This window comes from Anguilla anguilla, chromosome 6, assembly GCF_013347855.1.
Source record: "Anguilla anguilla isolate fAngAng1 chromosome 6, fAngAng1.pri, whole genome shotgun sequence".
Taxonomy (NCBI): domain Eukaryota; kingdom Metazoa; phylum Chordata; class Actinopteri; order Anguilliformes; family Anguillidae; genus Anguilla; species Anguilla anguilla.
In genome coordinates, this window is record NC_049206.1 from 60,212,046 (window position 1) to 60,232,747 (window position 20,702).

The 20,702-nt window shown below is 47.0% G+C and overlaps 1 protein-coding gene across 2 annotated transcripts in view; it reads right to left on the bottom strand.

The window, feature by feature from the left end:
• Positions 1-10,651, bottom strand: part of LOC118229961 (kelch-like protein 29) — a 167,399-nt gene extending 156,748 nt beyond the window's left edge. The window contains exon 1 of one of the 2 annotated variants that reach the window (XM_035422571.1): positions 10,345-10,651. The gene's annotated coding sequence lies outside the window, so the exon portion shown is untranslated. Of the gene's footprint in view, positions 1-2,808; positions 2,967-10,344 lie in introns of those variants that run through there. The other variant, XM_035422572.1, reaches the window with a different exon arrangement.
• Between the last annotated feature and the right edge of the window lie 10,051 nt (positions 10,652-20,702).

Genomic DNA, 20,702 nt, shown 5'->3' on the forward strand with positions numbered 1-20,702 from the left:
CCCCGCCAGCATAGCGCCGCACAGCGGAGCCGTTACCGTGGGCGCGAGGCCCGGCCGGGGGCCACACTTCCGCGCCTCTCCCGCCGGTGATGAATCACCCGCCCAACATTAAATTTAATCTCTTTTATGCACTGGAGCCGGCCGTTATTCTTGCGGACCGACGCGAGGATTCAATTTCAACCCAAATAATTAGGACCGCTGTCACAACCGGTCGGCTAATCTGATACGCTGAGGGTTGTCGGACAGCCGACAGCCAGTTCTGCGGATAATGTCCTATTTTCATTAAAGCAGTAAATTAAAATAAAAGCTGGCCGGAGCCTTCAATCCTTAAAGGCACAGCCCCGGAGAGGCGCACTGTCATAGAGATTAATAGCAGCCAAACCGTAATTTAACACATTAGCGCGGTTGGCAAGATTAAATAATGTACACACCACCCCCGCCCGCCCCTCCAAGAATCCAAACTGCACACACTGGGTCATAATTTTGGGAAGGGGGGGAGGGGGGTTGCAGATGTGTTAACCCTTTTAAACAACACCCTGCTTTGCCTCCTCTCTCTGTTGGTAACCACAGGATGTTAAGGTGGCACAGAGTGTAACAGAAGGACAGCAGGACTCAGCAGTGTTTTTTTCCACACAGTCTTCCTATCTCACGGTGCCACCTTTAGACACCTACCAGGGTCGAGTTCACGCTCACAAACTACACTTTAGACTACGCTCCCCACCGCCCACATTTTCAGGGATTATTATAGGAATACACTGTGCTCCACACAACAGGGGCACCAAACTCCTGCACTGCAGAGCTTTTGTTTGGTCTCTGAACACCTACACTCGCCCTCTTTCTCTGAGCGGTTCAGTTTCATTTCGGCCTGTGCTCCAGGTGGTACACAGAACTGAGAAATTCAAAGCACAGTATTTCTCAAAATGCCAAATTAAACAGTAACAATGCAGAAGATTTGGAGAGCTGTGGAACTGTGGCTTTTGAGCTACCGGCAGCCAATCAAAAAGCTGAAGACCACAAGCATTTCCGCAGAGAAAAAGAAAGAGAATTATTTGAAAAAAAAACAAAAACATTTTTTAGTCTGTTATTTCAGATTTATAAAAAAATTTGATTTCCAAACCCAAATGGTAGGTTCTGGTACAAAAAAATAAATAAAATTTCAGTCCTGCAAGCAGCTCAACACTTTCCAGCCACGTCTGAACATTTGAGGAATGGAACACCGCAGACCTGGCCTCTGTGATGTCACATACTTTGGTTTTTGTATGTTTTTTTTTTGTTTGTTTTTTTTAAATGGGGAAAAGATGAATCGTCCAGGAGAGAGGGATGTCAGTGGGCGGGACCGCCCTCTTCAGATCTGGCCCCTCCCCCTGTCTCACAGCCCCTCCCCCTGCAGTGCAGAGACGAAACTGGCCTTTCCTAAATACAGACAAAGTCACCGTGATGTCACCCACTGACCCTCCATGGGCTTGGTGAAAAGCCTCCTGAAGCCCGGGAAGTCTAGGTTGTGGGCGCCGCCATGTTGTACAAATTGGAGGCAGAGACGGCGCAGTAGGGAAAAGGGGGACCTTTATATGTCCCTAACTGTCCCGGATTCATCCACAAAATATTGCAATCATGTCCAAATAACACAATAACTTAAAGTGGCACATGGGGAGACCTACAATTACCAGTGAGTTACATTGAAACGGGTGGCTGACACACCTGTACTGGAGCCAGCTGCACTGGCGCTAGTGAGCAACGCCTCTCTACAAGACCAGGAAGTCCTAGAGGGCCGGTGTGAGTGCAGGTATTTGTTCCCACCAATTACCCAGGCTAAACGAGCTGATTGGCTGCAAGCACCAACACTAGTTCACTCGTAGATTACATCACAGTAGGGACACAAGAACTGTAGACAGAAGAGAAGTGTAGCTAAAATGTAATTTGCCATAATTGTCAGGGCTAATGAAGTAATTAAGGCCAGACGTTGGCATGAAAGGCAGGAGCAGACAGGGCCCTCGTTGCCCACCTCTGCTTTAAAAGAATAAGATGGCGGCGTTCCCGGGTTAGCCCCACCCCTGCAGTGTTTCGGGAGAGGGCAGGGGGGCACGAAGCACCTCCTGAGGCCTGCCCACCACACGTACCCTCCCTCTGCCTCTCCCTGTCTGTCTCTCTCTCTCTCTCTTCCTCCCTCTGCCTCTCCCTGTCTGTCTCTCTCTCTCTCTCTTCCTCCCTCTGCCTCTCCCTGTCTGTCTCTCTCTCTCTCTCTCTCTCTCTTCCTCCCACTGCCTCTCCCTGTCTGTCTCTCTCTCTCTCTCTCTCTCTTCCTCCCTCTGCCTCTCCCTGTCTCTCTCTCTCTCTCTCTCTTCCTCCCTCTGCCTCTCCCTGTCTGTCTCTCTCTCTCTCTCTTCCTCCCTCTGCCTCTCCCTGTCTGTCTCTCTCTCTCTCTCTTCCTCCCTCTGCCGCTCCCTGTCTGTCTCTCTCTCTCTCTCTTCCTCCCTCTGCCTCTCCCTGTCTGTCTCTCTCTCTCTCTCTTCCTCCCTCTGCCGCTCCCTGTCTGTCTCTCTCTCTCTCTCTTCCTCCCTCTGCCTCTCCCTGTCTCTCTCTCTCTCTCTTTCTCTCTCTCTCTGTCTCTCACCCCATCTCTCTCTCTTTCTCTCTCCCTCCCTCTCTCTCTGTTTCTCTCTCTCCCTCTCGCTCTCTCCCTCTCACTCTGTCTGTCTCTCTCTTCCTTTGTCTCTCTCTCTCTCTCTCTCTCTCTCCCCGTCCATCCTAATAAGGCACCGTACTGTGTTAATTTAAGGCTTGGCTGCAGAGGTATTTACGGAGGCTCACCTGCAGAGGCTCACCTGCAGGAGCTCACCCAAGGTGTGCGTTCCACAGCGACGGCTCCACGTTTGCCCGGAGGTCACGCGGCTCGTCTGACAGCTGTCAGCCCGGCAGAGCCAGGATACCCTGCTTACCTACTGCTATCAATGCTACGTACACCCTCCTCCCTCTCTCTCCCTCTCTCACACACCCTCCTCCCTCTCTCTCCCTCTCTCACACACCCTCCTCCCTCTCTCTCCCTCTCTCTCTCTCCCCCTCTCTCACACAGCCTCCTTCCTCTCTCTCCCTCTCTCTCTCCCCCTCTCTCACACAGCCTCCTCCCTCTCTCTCCCTCTCTCTCTCTCCCCCTCTCTCACACAGCCTCCTCCCTCTCTCTCCCTCTCTCTCTCTCCCCCTCTCTCACACAGCCTCCTCCCTCTCTCTCCCTCTCTCTCTCTCCCCCTCTCTCACACAGCCTCCTCCCTCTCTCTCTCTATCTGCCTCCCTCTCTCACACAGCCTCCTCCCTCTCTCTCTCTATCTGCCTCCCCCTCTCTCACACAGCCTCCTCCCTCTCTCTCCCTCTCTCTCTCCCCCCTCTCTCACACAGCCTCCTCCCTCTCTCTCTCTCTCTCTCTCCCCCTCTCTCTCACACAGCCTCCTCCCTCTCTCTCTCTCTCTCTATCTCACTCTCTAATTCCTACAAGCTCCTCTGTTCTGTTGTATAATAGTTTTAAGCCCTTTTAATGCTGTTCACACGTTTTCACCCAGGGAGCCCATTCCTGAAAACTCATTTAGGAAAAAAGCATTTCGTACAAAAAAAAGTTACATTAAAAAACGTATTTGCATTTATATTATTTTGGCACAGAGAGACATGGCTGGTTTCTTAATCTGTGACATGCGGACAATTCAAATTCTTTTAAGCAGCAGATCCAAAATATGTTTTTATATTATAAACAAGAAAATCCAATTGGTGTCTTTGTAGTCTAATTATTACGGTATGCACAAAATGACCTCAAATAGTAAAGAATCTAAACAGCCATATTTATGCACGCGCTCCTTCACACAGAATATGATTCGTAGTAAATTTGCATGTATCAGTTATGAATGGGAGGGATAAGCACCACGTTTGATATAAGATGATGCTAATAATTTTAGCTTGACATTCTCAACATCACAGGGTTTCATTTTGAAAGCACTTCCTCGACGCCAGTTGTCACTGCCACAGAGAAAGAGGGAGGGGGAGGGGGAGCAAGAGAGAAAGAGAGAGGGACAGAGAGAGAGAGAGAGTGTTTTAACCAGCCATGCTGCAGTTACAGTAGAGAAGTGGATTATGGGACACTGCTGTAGTGTGGGCTACACCTCTCCGTCCCTTCCACTCATCTGAACCAGCACAGGGTCAGAGGTCAGCCAGGGACTGTAGCGCTAACGGCTACCTCAGACTCACACCAGCACAGGGTCAGAGGTCAGCTAGCTACTGCAGCGCTAATGGCTACCTCAAACTCAGACCAGCGCGGGGTCAGAGGTCAGCCAGGTACTGCAGCGCTAATGGCTACCTCAGACTCATAATCAGCACTGTTATTGCCTTTATCATAGTGGATATTTAATACACACTAGAGAATGCAACCAGCATTCAAATGTCTAATCACTGTGGGAAAAAATAGACAAATTGCTGAGAAATATTTAATTGTTGCTACTTCTGAAATTTGTTTATTTTCAACTACTTTATTTAAACAGTTTATTTTCAATTACTTTATTTAAACAGTTTATTTTCAATTTATTTAAACTGCAAATTTAGCACAATTAATATAATTGAAGAGCATATACATCATTTAATTACGCTGTTATCCCATAAAAACACAACAGTGAACGACAACAACAGAGCAACTCAACAGAAGAAAACAATTTTGAGCCAAAAAAGACGGCGGGGAAAGCCATATCCTCACCTCTAAACAAACAAAGCCTGGAGGCTCAGTCAGAGACCTCCTCAGCGTTCACACATCGACACTCGACCGGGGGGGGGAGGGGGGGGGGGGGGTTCGCGCGGACTAGCGTTTGCCACCGCAACACAAATTAAATAAAAGCCTGCGGTAAGTGGATTTGGCCGACAGAGCAGGCAGTGTGTGTGTGTGTGTGTGTGTGTGTTTTTCTCCCTCGTTCTTTTGAGAGGAAAAAAAAAAATTGCGGTGCGCGGCAGGTGCGCTGATGATGTCACCGTGTTCCGCGCCTGTTGTGTTAAAGAGCTCGAGGCCGTCGCACTCCGGGCCGAGGTGCTGATTAATCAGGAGGGGCCGCCGAACCGCGCCGCGGAAAAACACCCTCTACCCACCGTGACACCATCTCTACCAGCAGCACAACCACAACACCCCTCTACCCACCGTGACACCATCTCTACCAGCAGCACAACCACAACACCCCTCTACCCACCGTGACACCATCTCTACCAGCAGCACAACCACAACACCCCTCTACCCACCGTGACACCATCTCTACCAGCAGCACAACCACAACACCCCTCTACCCACCGTGACACCATCTCTACCAGCAGCACAACCACAACACCCCTCTACCCACCGTGACACCATCTCTACCAGCAGCACAACCACAACACCCCTCTACCCGCTGTGACACCATCTCTACCAGCAGCACAACCACAACACCCCTCTACCCACCGTGACACCATCTCTACCAGCAGCACAACCACAACACCCCTCTACCCACCGTGACACCATCTCTACCAGCAGCACAACCACAACACCCCTCTACCCACCGTGACACCATCTCTACCAGCAGCACAACCACAACACCCCTCTACCCGCTGTGACACCATCTCTACCAGCAGCACAACCACAACACCCCTCTACCCACCGTGACACCATCTCTACCAGCAGCACAACCACAACACCCCTCTACCCACCGTGACACCATCTCTACCAGCAGCACAACCACAACACCCCTCTACCCACCGTGACACCATCTCTACCAGCAGCACAAACCACAACACCCCTCTACCCACCGTGACATCATCTCTACCAGCAGCACAAACCACAACACCCCTCTACCCACCGTGACACCATCTCTACCAGCAGCACAACCACAACACCCCTCTACCCGCTGTGACACCATCTCTACCAGAAAAGGGGGAGATGGAGGGATGGAGAGACAGGGATGGAGGGAAGGAGGGAGGGAGACAGAGGAAGGGAGGGAGAGATGACGAGACGGAGGGAGAGATGAAGGGACGGAGGGATGGGGAGAGAGGGATGGAGGGAGAGATGAAGGGCTTGAGGGAGGGAGACAGAGGGAAGGATGGAGGGAGGGAGACAGAGGGAGGGAGGGAGAGTTGAAGGGAGGGAAAACAGTCGATCTGTGGAAGAGGCCGTTGTTCCTGTACACACACACACACACACACACACAGACGCACACACACACACACACACACACAGACGCACACACACACACACACACAGACGTGGTGTGTCAGCGATCTCTCTCACTAATTGAGTCCACTGTGGCTTCAGGCCACTCCTGAGGAAAGGACAGAGGGGATCTTCACCAAAAATTCAAAAAGAGGAGAGGAGGAGGAGGAGGAGGAGGGGCTGGCCTTCACTGGGGCCACATCGCCTCCTTACAGAGCAGCTAAAAATACTCTCGGCTCCCACAAAGGCATCTGGGGTGAGTTCCCAGCACAGAATAATAACCCAAACTGACCATGAATCTCTTTTACACTCGGAATTTAGCAGGCACACGTGTAACTGCTCCGGGAAATTCCTTCACACATTTTCATATGTTTTTCCAGAACAGAAGAATTTTTTATTTTTTTGTTTGTTAAGCGATACCCAGGATGTTTACTACTATGACGCTCCAAGCGGACGCCTTACCTGAACCTTATACCCGCTATCCCACCACCTGGCACGTCCACAGAGTTTACGGTCGCAAGGACCGCCTTGCATCCCCCTTAACAAGGCAAGCTGCAAGCCTTATACAAATTTTAAAAATGTTCACTAAAATAAAGATGTCTAACACACGATTTACACACTCACCACCAGCCACACACACACGATTTACACACTCACCACCAGCCACACACACACGATTTACACACTCACCACCAGCCCCACACACACGATTTACACACTCACCACCAGCCACACACACACGATTTACACACTCACCACCAGCCCCACACACACACGATTTACACACTCACCACCAGCCACACACACACGATTTACACACTCACCACCAGCCACACACACACGATTTACACACTCACCACCAGCCAAACAGCTGAACATAGCGGACACATGATTTACAAACATCTCCAACCACACAACCGAAACACAGAAAAGCACCACACGCACATTTTTCCTATTGTTTTTTTTTTTTTTACTGATTCATTAAACTTGTTGGCTCAGTCCCCTGTGGTAGCACTTATGACACAAACGGGATTCACAAGATCCTACATGTTTCCCTCCTGTTTTCCACCTTTCAAAAATGAGTAAACATGTAGATAAACATATATATGATATATATTTACACACATATATACGTACACATAGTATACATATGTGTGTGTGTGTGTGTGTGTGTGTGTATAGTATGTGTTGCCTTAGCTCCACATATGGACATTTTCTTACTCAAAAATCTGGTGAATTCATTGCCATGCCTGTTTAACCATCACCAACAACACTGCTTCGAACCCACCCCCATCCCCATCCCTCCTAAAAAGTCAGCACCCCCACAGCCGTGCTGACACCCCCTCCACTGAGGACAGCGAGCCGGGCGTTTGCCACGGCTCAGATTGCTCATCACTCCCATCTCCATCCCAGAATGATCGCACGCGAGAGCAGTAGGTGAGGTGTTAGCGGCGGCAGTAATCCCGCGCAGCCGGGGGGTCTGGGATAGCGAGGGAGGGGTGATAGCGGGGGGGGGGGGGGTGATGGTGGGGGAGGGGTGATGGTGGGGGGGGGGGGGTGGTGGCGGGGGAGGGGGGGGTGGTGGCGGGTGACTGATGTAGTCCACGCTTCCGCTGATTTATCAGTGATTTCTCCGGGCCTGCGCCCGAGACGCCGATCGCGGGGCCGCCTCCCCGCGCCCGTCGCCACGGAGATTGATCGCTCATCCCATAATTTTTATTTATAACGAGCATCAGAAGAACTCGGGCCGAGCGCGCGTCTCCGCCGCCCTTAGCAACCGTCACGTCGGCCCGGAAACCCGATCACTTCCACCCGCCGCCGAGAGACATAACTACAGCCGGTCTCAAACACATTCCAGCATCAGCGTTCACACCCCTCATCCTCAGCACCAACAGGGCAGCGGACAAACAGCCACAGCACACACACCCCCGTCACACAGGGGATTACTATTATTATTAGTGTTATTACTATTATTATTATTGTTATTATTACTATTATTATTATTATTATTATTATTATTATTAACAGTACTATTATTATTAACAGTACTATTATTATTATTATTATTATTATTACTATTATTATTATTATTATTATTATTATTATTAACAGTACTATTATTATTATTATTATTATTATTATTATTATTATTATTAACAGTACTATTATTATTATTATTATTATTATTATTATTATTATTATTATTAATAGTTGTAGTATTATTATTATTACTATTATTATTAGTCTTGTTATTATTATTATTAGGATTATTATTAGTATCATTAGTGTCATTATTATTATCACTGTCATTATTATTGTTATTATTATTATTAGTCATGTTATTCATATTATTATTATTACTATTTAAGATAATTAAAAAATAATAAATATAAAGTCATGAAATACATTTAAATTTATAGCAACAGCACTGCAGAAAACATTTTTTCATAAAGCAATTAGATTAGATGCATTATCTATTTTTTTATTTTATTATTGATAGTAGCAGTAGTTGCAACAATAATAATAATAATAATAATAATGAAATATAAATATACCATTTATTTTTTCCACTTCTGAACACCAGAGATCATGACAATACTAAATAAATATATCTTCCCGTCCAGTGATATTTTATATATTCAAATGAACACTGGCATGGAGGTGAGCAGATAGGCTGGGTCTCCCTTCGTGTTGAATACAGAAACCCACTCCAAAAGTGAGTGCCATTCAATCGCTTATCTCCCACCTCTGCCCGCACCTTTTCCCTGCGCCAGGGACTCCCAAAATTCATGAAGGGGTGCTTTAAATTAGCCCATAGCTGCCCTCTGGAAGACGACCCCACAGAAGTACTGTGGACACCGCTCACCACTTCACTGCCAGGACAGGCTGCAATGCAGCGGCTATTTTAATGCGCCGCTACACAGAAATGTTTATAAATAAATATCTTGTTATATCACAGATCTACATGAGGCAGCTGATTTGTTCAATATTATACAATATTAAACAATCTATTATTATGATTTTATTTATGCTTTTCATCTCATGAACTCAAAGTGCTGAGGGACACTCACCCGCACCACCAGTGTTGGAAATGAAACTGCAATGAACAGTGTTTCATTGTCGTGGTCTGCCGTGATACCGTTACGACCTTACAGCTGAACCTGCATACTCATACCATCTGCCATCGCAGGCGTACGGGATTTAAATTCTGTTCTTTAACAACACGTTCACGTGACACGACTCCGGACATTGATTGGTTGTGGTATATCGCCTGGAATCTGTTGCATTGGAAAGGACAGTTTTTCTATAGAACAGTAGGTGACGACGGGCTGCGTTCGCAGGCGGACTGCAAGGGGTGTGAAATAATCTAACTGCAAAGCGGCTGCAGGTGACTAATGCGTGGTGTCACATTATTTCTGCGCGACAATGCAACACTAGCAAAAGCAGAGCATTTGGAGCAAGTGTTAATTCATTTAATTAAGTATGGACAGCTGTAAGAATACTGAAAATAACATATTTAAAAGCAAGGTAACCCAATAAGTACATAAGTTACAGGTGCGATTTTCCGACTGCATCAGTCAAAATTAAAAGGAGGAATTTTTTACTTAAAACTTCATTCGCACATTGACATAAAGCTGACATACGGTACTGCAGGGTACAGTCTCTCCAAAATAAATAAATAGTTCATATAGAGACAAATGGCGATAGATGCGTTTGTATTGTGCAGAACAGTGTGCATCGAGGCTGAAGAGACAGTTCATTAGCTGCTCGCAGTGGGAGATCATAAACATCGTTGCGCGGGAGCGAGAGCCGAAACGCACATAAAGTGCACCTACTTCGTTTAGGCACATTTATTTCGGATCATCGTGCTCGGGGTGCTTGGGAACAATGTCACAGTGACAAGCCGTGCAACGGCAAGCAGGAAGTTTTTCCACCACATTTCTACCGAGGCGCTTGCGCACAAGGCGTCCACACACCCCATGCAGCCAGATTACTCGGCTCAACAAGAGGTACCAACGCGCGCGCACACGTAAATACGAGGCGCATTCGGGGAGCCGAGACACAGACCTGTCTTTGCGTAATGTGTCTCTGCTCCGGGCGAATGTAAACAGAAGACACCAGCGAGTATTCCGGCGCTGTCTCCTTACCTCCCTGGTCGCAGCGAGGTTGAGCCTCCGCTGTGTGTCCTTGTTTTTCTTCGGTTCTTATGCTGGAACGCTGTCCTCAACCCAGTGAATACCGTTGTTTCATTATATTGTATAAAAAAGTACGATTTCAGCCACGCGCGGCAGCCCCTCTCCTGTCTCTCTGTCAGTCCGACCGCGTGCACTACATTCGGTAATAAATTGCCCGCGAAGTGGTCATGAGTTGCCAGAGAAGGCACCGGGTGGCTCTTTATGCCCGGGCTTTGAACAGGCTCGGTACTCAAACGCGAGCGACTGCCTGGTCAGACGGACCGCGCGGCTACTTTACTCCAGATCTGCTCCTCCCCTTTCACGGGCCGGCTTTTTTTTTGTAGAGCACCACAGCTCCCCCTATAGGCCACAGTTAGGAACTAGCATCGCCCAGGTTAATAGGCTGCAAAGCATTATCTGTTCGGAAAGTAGCCAGACAGGGCAGGGGACTCTGAAGGCGAGGGAGCAGTTTTTTACGGCCACATAATGAAGAGCAAATCGGTGCTTGGATGTATAAACATTTAGTGCCCACCATTAGGCTGAATAAGTAGAGACGGGTGAGCAACTACAATGAATACAGAAGTGTATTTCATTTGAGTTTCTGTAATATTTCTATAATAATAAACATCAGCTCACTGGCGTTTACCATCTCAGACTGTACAATATGCCGGCATTACAGCAAAATTATTTTGTTTGTAACAGCGGTAACATAAACTCTACAAATAACAGTTTTACTTAGCCCCAAAGGACTATTAAACCTATAGCACAATACGAAACCAACGAGAAAAGCCAAAAAATACACAATGCATGATCTGTGCTTAAATTGCACTCACCAATTATAATCATTTTAATAACAACAAGGACATTCTGCGTTCAAAACGCAATGCATAAAAAGCTGCCAAAAGGAGCAAGAAAAATAAAAATAACTTTTAAAAACTTTTATCCTCATTCGCAAATCATTTAGAGTCGCCCGCTGGTAAAACGAAGACAAGGCATCGGCGCAGCGCGTCTGCCGCGTGCTGCGATGGGTTTGAATGCGCACGCACACCCGCCCGAGGCCACGCGCAGCAGAGAGCAGCACCGAGTTCCATAAGAGCTATGACTGCTCCTACAACAGCGTCTGGCGACACACGCAGCGTTTTAATTGGATCCGAGATAATGCAGCAGGCGAGGGGAAGGGGAACAGGGCAGCACCCACCATTTTGAAGTTGAGCCACAAGGAACAACTTTTTTTCTTAGTTTTTATTCTCCAGTGGACACTTGGTTGAATAATTGTATCCACCCATATATTCATTTGTTACTGTGGGATTATTACTACTTAATTAGTATTTTTGTTTGTATTGGTTAGAGCCCTTGTAAAACAGAATTCCAAAGTATGCCCGTTCACAAGGCATACAGTGACATCACTGGCTCGGGGCAGCAGCCCAGCAAGGTGGCATGGCACATGATTGGTTGTAGTCATCTGAGGTGGGAGGGATTCAGCCAGTAGAGCTGTCCCTGTCCTGGCCAATCAGACACCTGTATTCTACCTGTGTCGAAAGTACGTGAAATCCTCAATTTGACTGCACACCTAATCTGGAGGTGGCCTAGACATTGCTAACTAATAGCCTCATTACTCTATGTCCATCAACCATTAATACTGCATCAAAAAAGTGCTTAATTTTTCAATGCCCTTTTTCAACTACCTGTGAGCCTCCATTTTCCCTTGTCTCCCGACCCGGAATAGCAGGTGTATCCGTACCTGTGTCGAATCGCTATAATGTCCTCCTGACTGGCACTCACTGCCCCTCCAGGTTAGGGTTAGCGTTAGGGCTGGGGGGGGTCTTCAAGGGCGGTTTGGCAAGAACCATCACCCGCTAAAAGTCCCGGTAAGTATTTAGACATCATCAGTATTTAGACAAAACTGCAACAGGAATCCACCCAGCCTTGAAGGCCTCACAGTCGAGCTCCTCCTGGAGGCCGCAGTCATGCTGTGAGGGCCTGCCACATCTCGAGGCTAAAAAAAGAAGACGACCGCCATGAAAAATTAAATGACCCCCCCAGCACCCAAAACCTGGCCCATACAGGCTCAGACTGAGGCGAGCAGGGGAGTGACCCCCCCAGCACCCAAAACCTGGCCCATACAGGCTCAGACTGAGGCGAGCAAGGGAGAGCATGACGTCACCGAAGGATTCAGCGTTAGCGCAGACGAGGAAGTCACCAGCGAGCATGATGGGAAAGCATACGCAGCGACATCACGTGGGCTGCGGAAGCTGAGGTGTGCGTGTCGCATTCGCAGGTTACCCCGCCAGGTGAGCACACAGACAGCACCGCAGATCACCTGGGAGAGCACTTTTCTAAAAGAATAAAAGGACAGGTACTAAAAAAATCTGTAATGTTTCCATCCAAATCACTGAGATTACCACCACCCCCCCCCCAGCCCACATCTACTCTGCCCACAACTATCCCACCGCATATTCATTTACAAACATTTACGTTAGCAAACATTTGCACTGAACACACACAGCCAGACGAGAACAAAAACAAACGTGAATTTAGTTAGCGAGGGATGTTCAGAGAGAAGAGCTGTCTAGTTTTCCTCTGTTGTTTGTGTGTGCGCCAGCGAAAAACAGGAGAGGGAGAGAGAGCGAGACAGAGAGAGAGGAGGGGGGAGAGGGAGAGAGAGACAGAGAGAGGGAGGGAGGGAGGGAGAGAGGGAGAGAGAAAGGGAGATATGAGGGGAGAGAGGGAGACAGCAAGGGAGAAACATAGAGACAGAGGGAGAGAAAGGAAGAGAGAGGGAGGGAGAGAGAGAGACAGCGAAGGAGAGAGGAAGAGAGAGACTGTGAGAGAGAAAAAGAGAGACTGTGAGTGAGAGAGAGAGACTGCGAGAGAAAGAGAGAGACTGTGAAAGAAAGAGAGAGACACAGAGAGAGAGAGACTGTGAAAGAGAGAGAGAGACAGAGTGAGAGAGAGAGCTGAGCTGACAGAGAGAGAGAGAGAGAGAGAGAGAGAGAGCTGAGCTGACAGAGCAGACTGCAGCAGTAGATGCTGCAGGCTTATCCCAGCTCCAGCCAGCAGCTCCAGTCAGGGGAGGTCCAGGCGCTCGCAGGCTGATTACAGGATGTCAGCTCAGACATCCTGCCCCGCTGCAGTCTGGGTAATGACAGGTGCCGTTCTGGAGCTACTGAAGCGCAACAGCAGCAGGGGGCGGGGGTGGGGGGGGGGGCTGCACCAGGGTGCACCGATCCAACTTTCACTACAGAACAGCAAAAAAACAAAAACTGACGTTTGATGGAAAGAAGAAGGACAGCGGAACGAAATCGCAACGCACAGTAGCCAGATAAACAAACCAGACACAGGCTTGCTGACTGGACGGGTAAGACAGGCAGCAGACACAATAACAGTGTAGTATAATGGTTAGGGAACTGGGCTTGTACCTGAACGGTTGCGAGTTCAATTCCCAACGAGGACAACTGCCACAATTACTATGCAAAACGTTTTTAAAACTGTTAAAGTTGTGTAAGTGGATTAGAGTGTCGGCTGAATGCCAGCGATGTCATGCAGGGGAGCAGTCGGACTCCAGGGCACTGTCGGCTGATGGCACAGCCTGGACTCGAACCCGCAGCCACACACACCTCTGCACGTAGCGAGCATCACCTGACCAGCACAGGTTCAGTTCCCTCTGAGGATTTACTGTGGCCGGCCTGTAGAGGTGACATTTTCATGAATACATTCAGCGTTTACATACAGGCTGCACCGTACATGTGACCTCTGGGTAATTCCAGATAAGGTAGACGTGAGATCTGTACGCTGCGCCTGTAGCTGGCTGATACATAATCGCTTTATTTTCTGTCGTGTGGAAGCAGTCTGGGTCTGCGGTCTCTGCGCTGTACACAATGTCCCCCCCAGCCCAGCACCGTCAGCTTAGCAGCAGGAAAAAAATAATACTTCTTTTCTCTTGCAAAAACTTGAGTTTTTTTTTTTTTTTTTCGGGTGGGCAGGGGGCAGAATGTGAGGAATTGTTTTATCTTTTGCGTTTCCTTTTACAGCATGATAGAGTGGGAACAGCGTGATAAAAACACAAAAATCCCCCCATTTTTATATTGCCAACGACTGCCACAAAAGAGGATGTCACAGGAGGAGAAGCTGAAACCATTCACCGAGAAATGCATTTCTTCATTTCTGCAGAGGAATCGGTCAAATTGAATATTTGCCCACAATAAACGGGATACTTCATTACCTTCAACAATGGCGCCGAATCAAGCGAAGCTTTGTGCTCCGCACATCTGCCACAGATTTTCATTAAGATAGGAGAATTTCCGCTTCACAACAAAAAAATTAAATAATTTTTGCGGGACCAAAAAAAAAAAAAAAAAAAAGGAAGAAAAAGAACTGGCGTGTAGGTTAATCACAACACAGAGAGAAATATCCGGTGCACTCCGCGGGTCAGGACGAGCTCCCCAAATGGACACATTAAAGCTTTAACTCTTTAATTCAGAATAAAAGGGCCACTTTAGAAAAATCAATGAGAATAAAAGCGGCGTAAAGCTGCTGGCCTGTGGCGGTGCGGCAGAAGCAGGTGAGGACGGGCGGAGGGAGAGCAGAAGCAGGTGAGGACGGGCGGAGGTAGAGAAGCCCACAGGAGCCCTTCTCCAGCCGCGCTCACACAACCACAGGCTAACAATAATAAACACGTCACACAGAAAAGTAAAAACCCAGCCAGAGGAGAGGCCTCGAGGCTGAGAGCAGCCCCTCGGAGGAGACCCCTCCGCGGGCAGACGGCGTGTGACGTGCGGCTCGCGTCTGTCTCCCAGGCGGGTAAGGCTGTCCCGGGTCCAGCTCACTACCCGCAGCTCAGACACGGTTCCACCAATGAGCCGAGACCAGGGCTGAACCAGGCCAAACTGCACGGGAGCCGAACCGAGCCGAACCGAGCTGAACCCAGCAAAACTGGACTGGAGCTGAGTTGGGCCGAACCAGGCCGAACTGGACTGGAGCTGAACAAGGTGGAACCTGGCCAAACCTTACTGGAGCCTAACCAGGCTTAGAGCCAGGCCAAACCATGCTCCAGCCTAACCAGGCTTGGAGCCAGGCCAAACCATGCTCCAGCCTAACCAGGCTAAACCGTTCCTGAGCCTAACCAGGCTTGGAGCCCATGGCTCTGCAGCCGTACAGAACGCTGCCTGAACCTACCCACGCCATGCTACGCTACCGCGAGGTGAGAAAGCGACAAAGCCGCCAACGGCTCCCTACCTGGGTGATACCACGGCTAATTATGCACTGCTCCCTTTGGATGGCGGTGGGCTGGGTTGCTAGGGTTTCACGTACTCATTACAGCACCACCTCGAGCGATACAAACGCTGTCGCGCACATACTGTACATTAGTCATGCCGATATAAGGATCTGAGGCCCTGTGGATGATCTGGGGGAAGCAGCTCCTCCTCGGTCAGATGCAGCAGCGGGACGGCCGGCTCCTCTGATGCGACGCTCCAGTCAGCACAGGCCTGAGCAGTGCACTCTGGGTATTTACACGGTCGGCGCGGACAGTGACAGAGCGGCTCCGCTCTAAGTGGACAGGAGGATGGCGTGCGGCTTTTCTCCCGAGAAGAGGCCGTTAGCAGCCAATCGGCCGGCCTCCGCCCCTCCGCCCCCCCCCCCGCGATCTGCGGCCAATCCATCACCGTGTCCACAGCGGGGCTGCAGGGAAGCCACGGTCACCGGCTCTGCCTGGGAGAGCCGGGCCAAGCTCGTCCTCCCCGAGCTTTTATCTCCCCACGACTGTCCTCTCTTTCTCTCCGTGCGCAACCTGTTTCCTGCCATCTGCAGTCTGGGGCCCATATTTATGAGCACCCCCCCCCCCCCAACCCCCGCCCCCCACTCCCCCAAACCCCCCCCCCGCCGTCTCCTCCCTCTGTGCTCTACTCTCACTGCAGTCTATTGTGGCCAATCAGAGCGTCAAATAAACATGTCGCTTCCACCAAAGAACACAAGGCTCCAGGAGCCAGGTCCTCTGAGAAGCCGCTCGTGGTCCCTCTGTGAGGACGCAAAAACTCTGTGAAAGTGTTCACTTGGCCCTGCCCGAGCACGCTTTCCAACTTCCAAACTTACAACATTTGTAGACTTTTTTTTTCTACTCAAAATTAATTTCAAATGAAGCTCCTATTGCACTTAAATGTTTCTGTTAAAGCGTTCAGTTGTGTTGTTCTTGTCTTGTAGCTTTTAAAAAGTTGATACCAGGAAGACGGTCATGGTATAAACACAATGCATATGTTTATGACCAACTATGACAATCAAAGAACATTATCGTTATGACAGCTCCAACTGTATTCTGTCCGTAAGCATCCCCATGTTGCCATTTCATTTGAATTTACTTAATTATATCCAGTGTAGTCTATTACACTTTAATAATAGCAAATATATCAGCACAGGCCAAAGTACATGGACACAAATGAAATCAACTCAGTGCCGCACCTAATTCAAATTCTAATTAGAAGCATATTGTATTTTAGTTTTTCATATTGTCTCCACCATAATAGTCTTTTTGCATAACTGCAACAGCAGGCAAGAGGAGAATAACGAGTTTTCATTAAAATATCCGGTAATGTTACTGTGTAAAGACTACACAGTTAACATCGGAATGAGTTTTAACACATTGAATGAGAAAAATTTGCATGTTAAATCTCTGAAGGCTGGCTTAGATCAAAGCATCTGTGGGCAATGTTTTGCACAGAAAGTTTTACTCGAAGTGAACCAGAAATTTTGAGAACGCCCGTGGGCAGAGAGTTGCTGTGGTCTCCCAAGATCCATCACGTCAAATTTTGAATCCAGAATTAAAGAGGGGCTGAAAATATGCTCCACCAGCTCGCTGTTATGGAAACCGGAATTTAATTAGTTTTCAGGAAAATTTTGAGATTTTTTGAAAAATGAAATCTCAGTTTTGTCTCGTCTGCTGCCACAGATTTTTTTTTTTTAGATTTTTAAAAAATTTTTATGCGAACTGAGTTTGATAATATAGCATTCATCGGGTGACAGATGTTCTAAACCTCTATAGTTGGAACAAATATCTTAAAATTAAATGTCTTCTAAAATCAGTTCACCTGTGATATTCTTTTCTAAGGCACCTGAAACTTTTGTATAAGTGGTAGCCTAGAATGTTTTTCAATAGACTAATTTAGCATTACATTTTTGACACTTCAAAGGTGACAGGCTGACTAAATCCAGGTGAAGGTTAGTTACCTTGCTAGGTTGTCAATAACATCATCTAACGTTACAAGTTGGTTAATTTTCAAGGTTAACTTTTACAGCTCATGGAATGTTGCTATTAAACACCTCAGCAAGTGTACAACTACACTGAGTAACAAGAATTAGGTAGCTAGCTAGGCGGTTGAAAAACTCTTTAGAAACTTCATGACTAAACACACATTTGGTATGCATGCTAGTCCAGCTAGGCTAGTAACCTTGCGTCAGATTGAACGGTTAGATATAAATATAGTATAAATGAATGTTACTATCGTTACTAAACCAAACAATGAAAGTAAAGGTAGCCTAATGTACTTGGTATATTGATATAACGTTAGTCCCCATTTTTATTTAGGCTACTTACTCGTCGACTGAATGCCGTCCTATCTGTCTTCTGAGCGATGATGCGAGTATAGGCTTTAGCTCGCGTGGAATCACGTAAAATGATCTCGCGGTCAGTGTTTCCCGCCTAGCTAATAAATTAAAAGTCAAGACCCAATGTTTAATCTGTTTTTTGTGCCATCTTCTACCCTCATTACCAGTCTTAAACGCAGGTCTATCTGTGGGAAAGGCGGATAGTAGCCTGTGGGATTTGGGCCAATGGCTCTTTCTTTCAGAGCCTATACTGGCGTGAGAAAATATGAGGTGTGATGTCAGTGCGTGTGAAATTATTGGTTTGCTTGAGGCTAGATCAATACATGCGAGTAGACAAGCCTTGAATATTAAAATACATAACGATTGACCTATATCGTTAGAAAATCTGATCCAGTGTTGCCGATCAAACTTACAGAGCAAGCTTTTCCGAATCACCTGCCAGTTTCGTTGCTGGGCAACGTAGCCTACACGTTAAGAATTTCATTAATGGTAAGTTAAATGTAACCCTACGTAAATTACATTCCTTAAAAGGTTTTCACTCAGGGGGCTTGCATTTCAACTAATTACAAAACTAAATCTATCCCTGCAATGCAATTAAGACCAAAGTATATTCATTTAGAGAAACAACATCAAAACATCAAAAAAGTTTCACAACCAAATGGTTCCTCTGTGTTAAGGTTAATGGAATCCTCCTGGATTTTTAGTAAATAGGCCGGTCAGCGCTAATGGAAGGGGTTAATTGCACGAATCGAACGTGCAGTTTCCATCACACATAGATGTTCCTTTTACACCTACGTATTCGTTGCAGTGCGCTGGGCTGTTCGGGAAATGTAGCTTCGCCCCCCCCCCCCCCCCCTCCCCCCTTATGTGGCGCGTTTTAGCTGCGATTAGAAAACGATGCCCTCTGCACTTAATTTGGCGCCGATGTGGGGCGAGGCGGAATGGAGGGGAATCGCGCATTGACTGGGAAAGTGACGAAAAGAGCACGGGCGGCACTTACTTTTACTGCGAGAGTTTCAGGAGGTCTGATTATAGTGTGGTGCCAACCATATAATTTCTGAATCCTTCACAAAATTGGCAATATGCAGTGAGGCATTGAACGGAAATATAAATTAGGGCAACTTGAGCTTTTTCTGCTCAGTAAAACTGGCGGGGGTCCAGCGAAATGAACACAGACTATATACACCAGTGCCAGGCAAAATGTCTATTTACTCATTTATATTTTTTCAAAAGTGCAGTGTAGGCTAATTTGCATTGTACATACACACAAAGACAACCATCTACCAGTCAAATGACTGTACAAAATCTTTTATTTTGCTTTAATTGCTTTCAAAATATTCGAATTGTATCGCATTTCAAAAAATTTTTTGCTCATTCTTTTGTGTGCGTGAATGGTATGTATGCATGTGTGCACGTGACCTATGTTTTCAAAGTAACATTCACAAATGCACACATATTATAGGCCTACTTATTAGACATTATTAAAGATACTTATTTCAAATGTGTTCATAAGTGCATTTATGATATCATCCTGTCTAGAAAATTTGAGGTTTTCCAAGTATTACATTTGAGGTACTATGTACAGCATAAACTGATGACATTCCACAAAATGCTTGGAATATTTTCTAATTAAGTTAAGACATTATGCATTCAGTGTGTATTGTCTTTGTAATTAGTCTTTCTGAATTGCCAATATTAGGCTGAAAAATAGAGAAAGCAAATAATTAGACATGACAAATTATTAGGCTGAAAAGAAATTTTAAAAATTGATTTTACCCACTCAGTGGGCTTTTGGATTAATAAAGATTTATTGAGTGATTTCTGAATTCTGCATCTCCTAATTTGAGAAAAAGCTGCTTGGATGCACTTGGGTTCAGAAGACTATATGTTGTAGAAGATTGGTTTGAAAACACTGAATGAATCCCTTACAAATAATCTTGAATCCAATGCTGTCTGAAGCCTGCTCGAGCATCCAGGAAGTCTGTGGTTCCTTGATGTATAACCTCTGCTGTTAAGGCTCTACATCTACAGTTTGGAATGTTCAAGGAATTAAGATGATTGCGCATTCAACTGGATAATTAACGTGTAAAATAGAAATTAACCGGATCTCAAATCCAGATTGGTGTAAGAGCCACTGGGAGGCCAATTTGGCCCCTGGGGCTGCCAGTGGAATATGTGGGGCCAGGGGAGCCTGACTCAGTAGGCTCAGGACAGACGTGGTACCTGCTCCATATCCCAAATGTTTCACATTTACAATTTCACGACACCAAGCTAAAACACTGTGGTGCAAAAACCAACAACAACAACAAAACGAAACACTTCCCGTAGCTCATGGTTTAATTTAATATATTTCTCATATATCACCGTGGCTTCCTACCTCTGCGCTACGTCCTACGATTTCTGGGTTTTTTTTTTTTTTTTTTAATACATAAATATTGTGTATTATGATTTGTGTGCATTCTGTTACATGGGCAGCCAGAGGCAGTTTGGCAGGAACACATGCGCTGAAACGTGGAGGGACCGTTGCCGCCGCTGCTGCTGCTGTTGTTATTGCTGCTGTTGTTTTTGTTGATCCCAGCTGAACCCTTATTGAATTCTGCGCCTACTTTATTGAATTAGTCTACCTGCCCTTTACTAACCCCAGAGGACTCGCGCTGGAAAAACACGAGCCAGAACGTAAACCGCCAAATTCTTTCATTCCGGGAAAGCCGAACACCGCAGGACTCGATATTGCA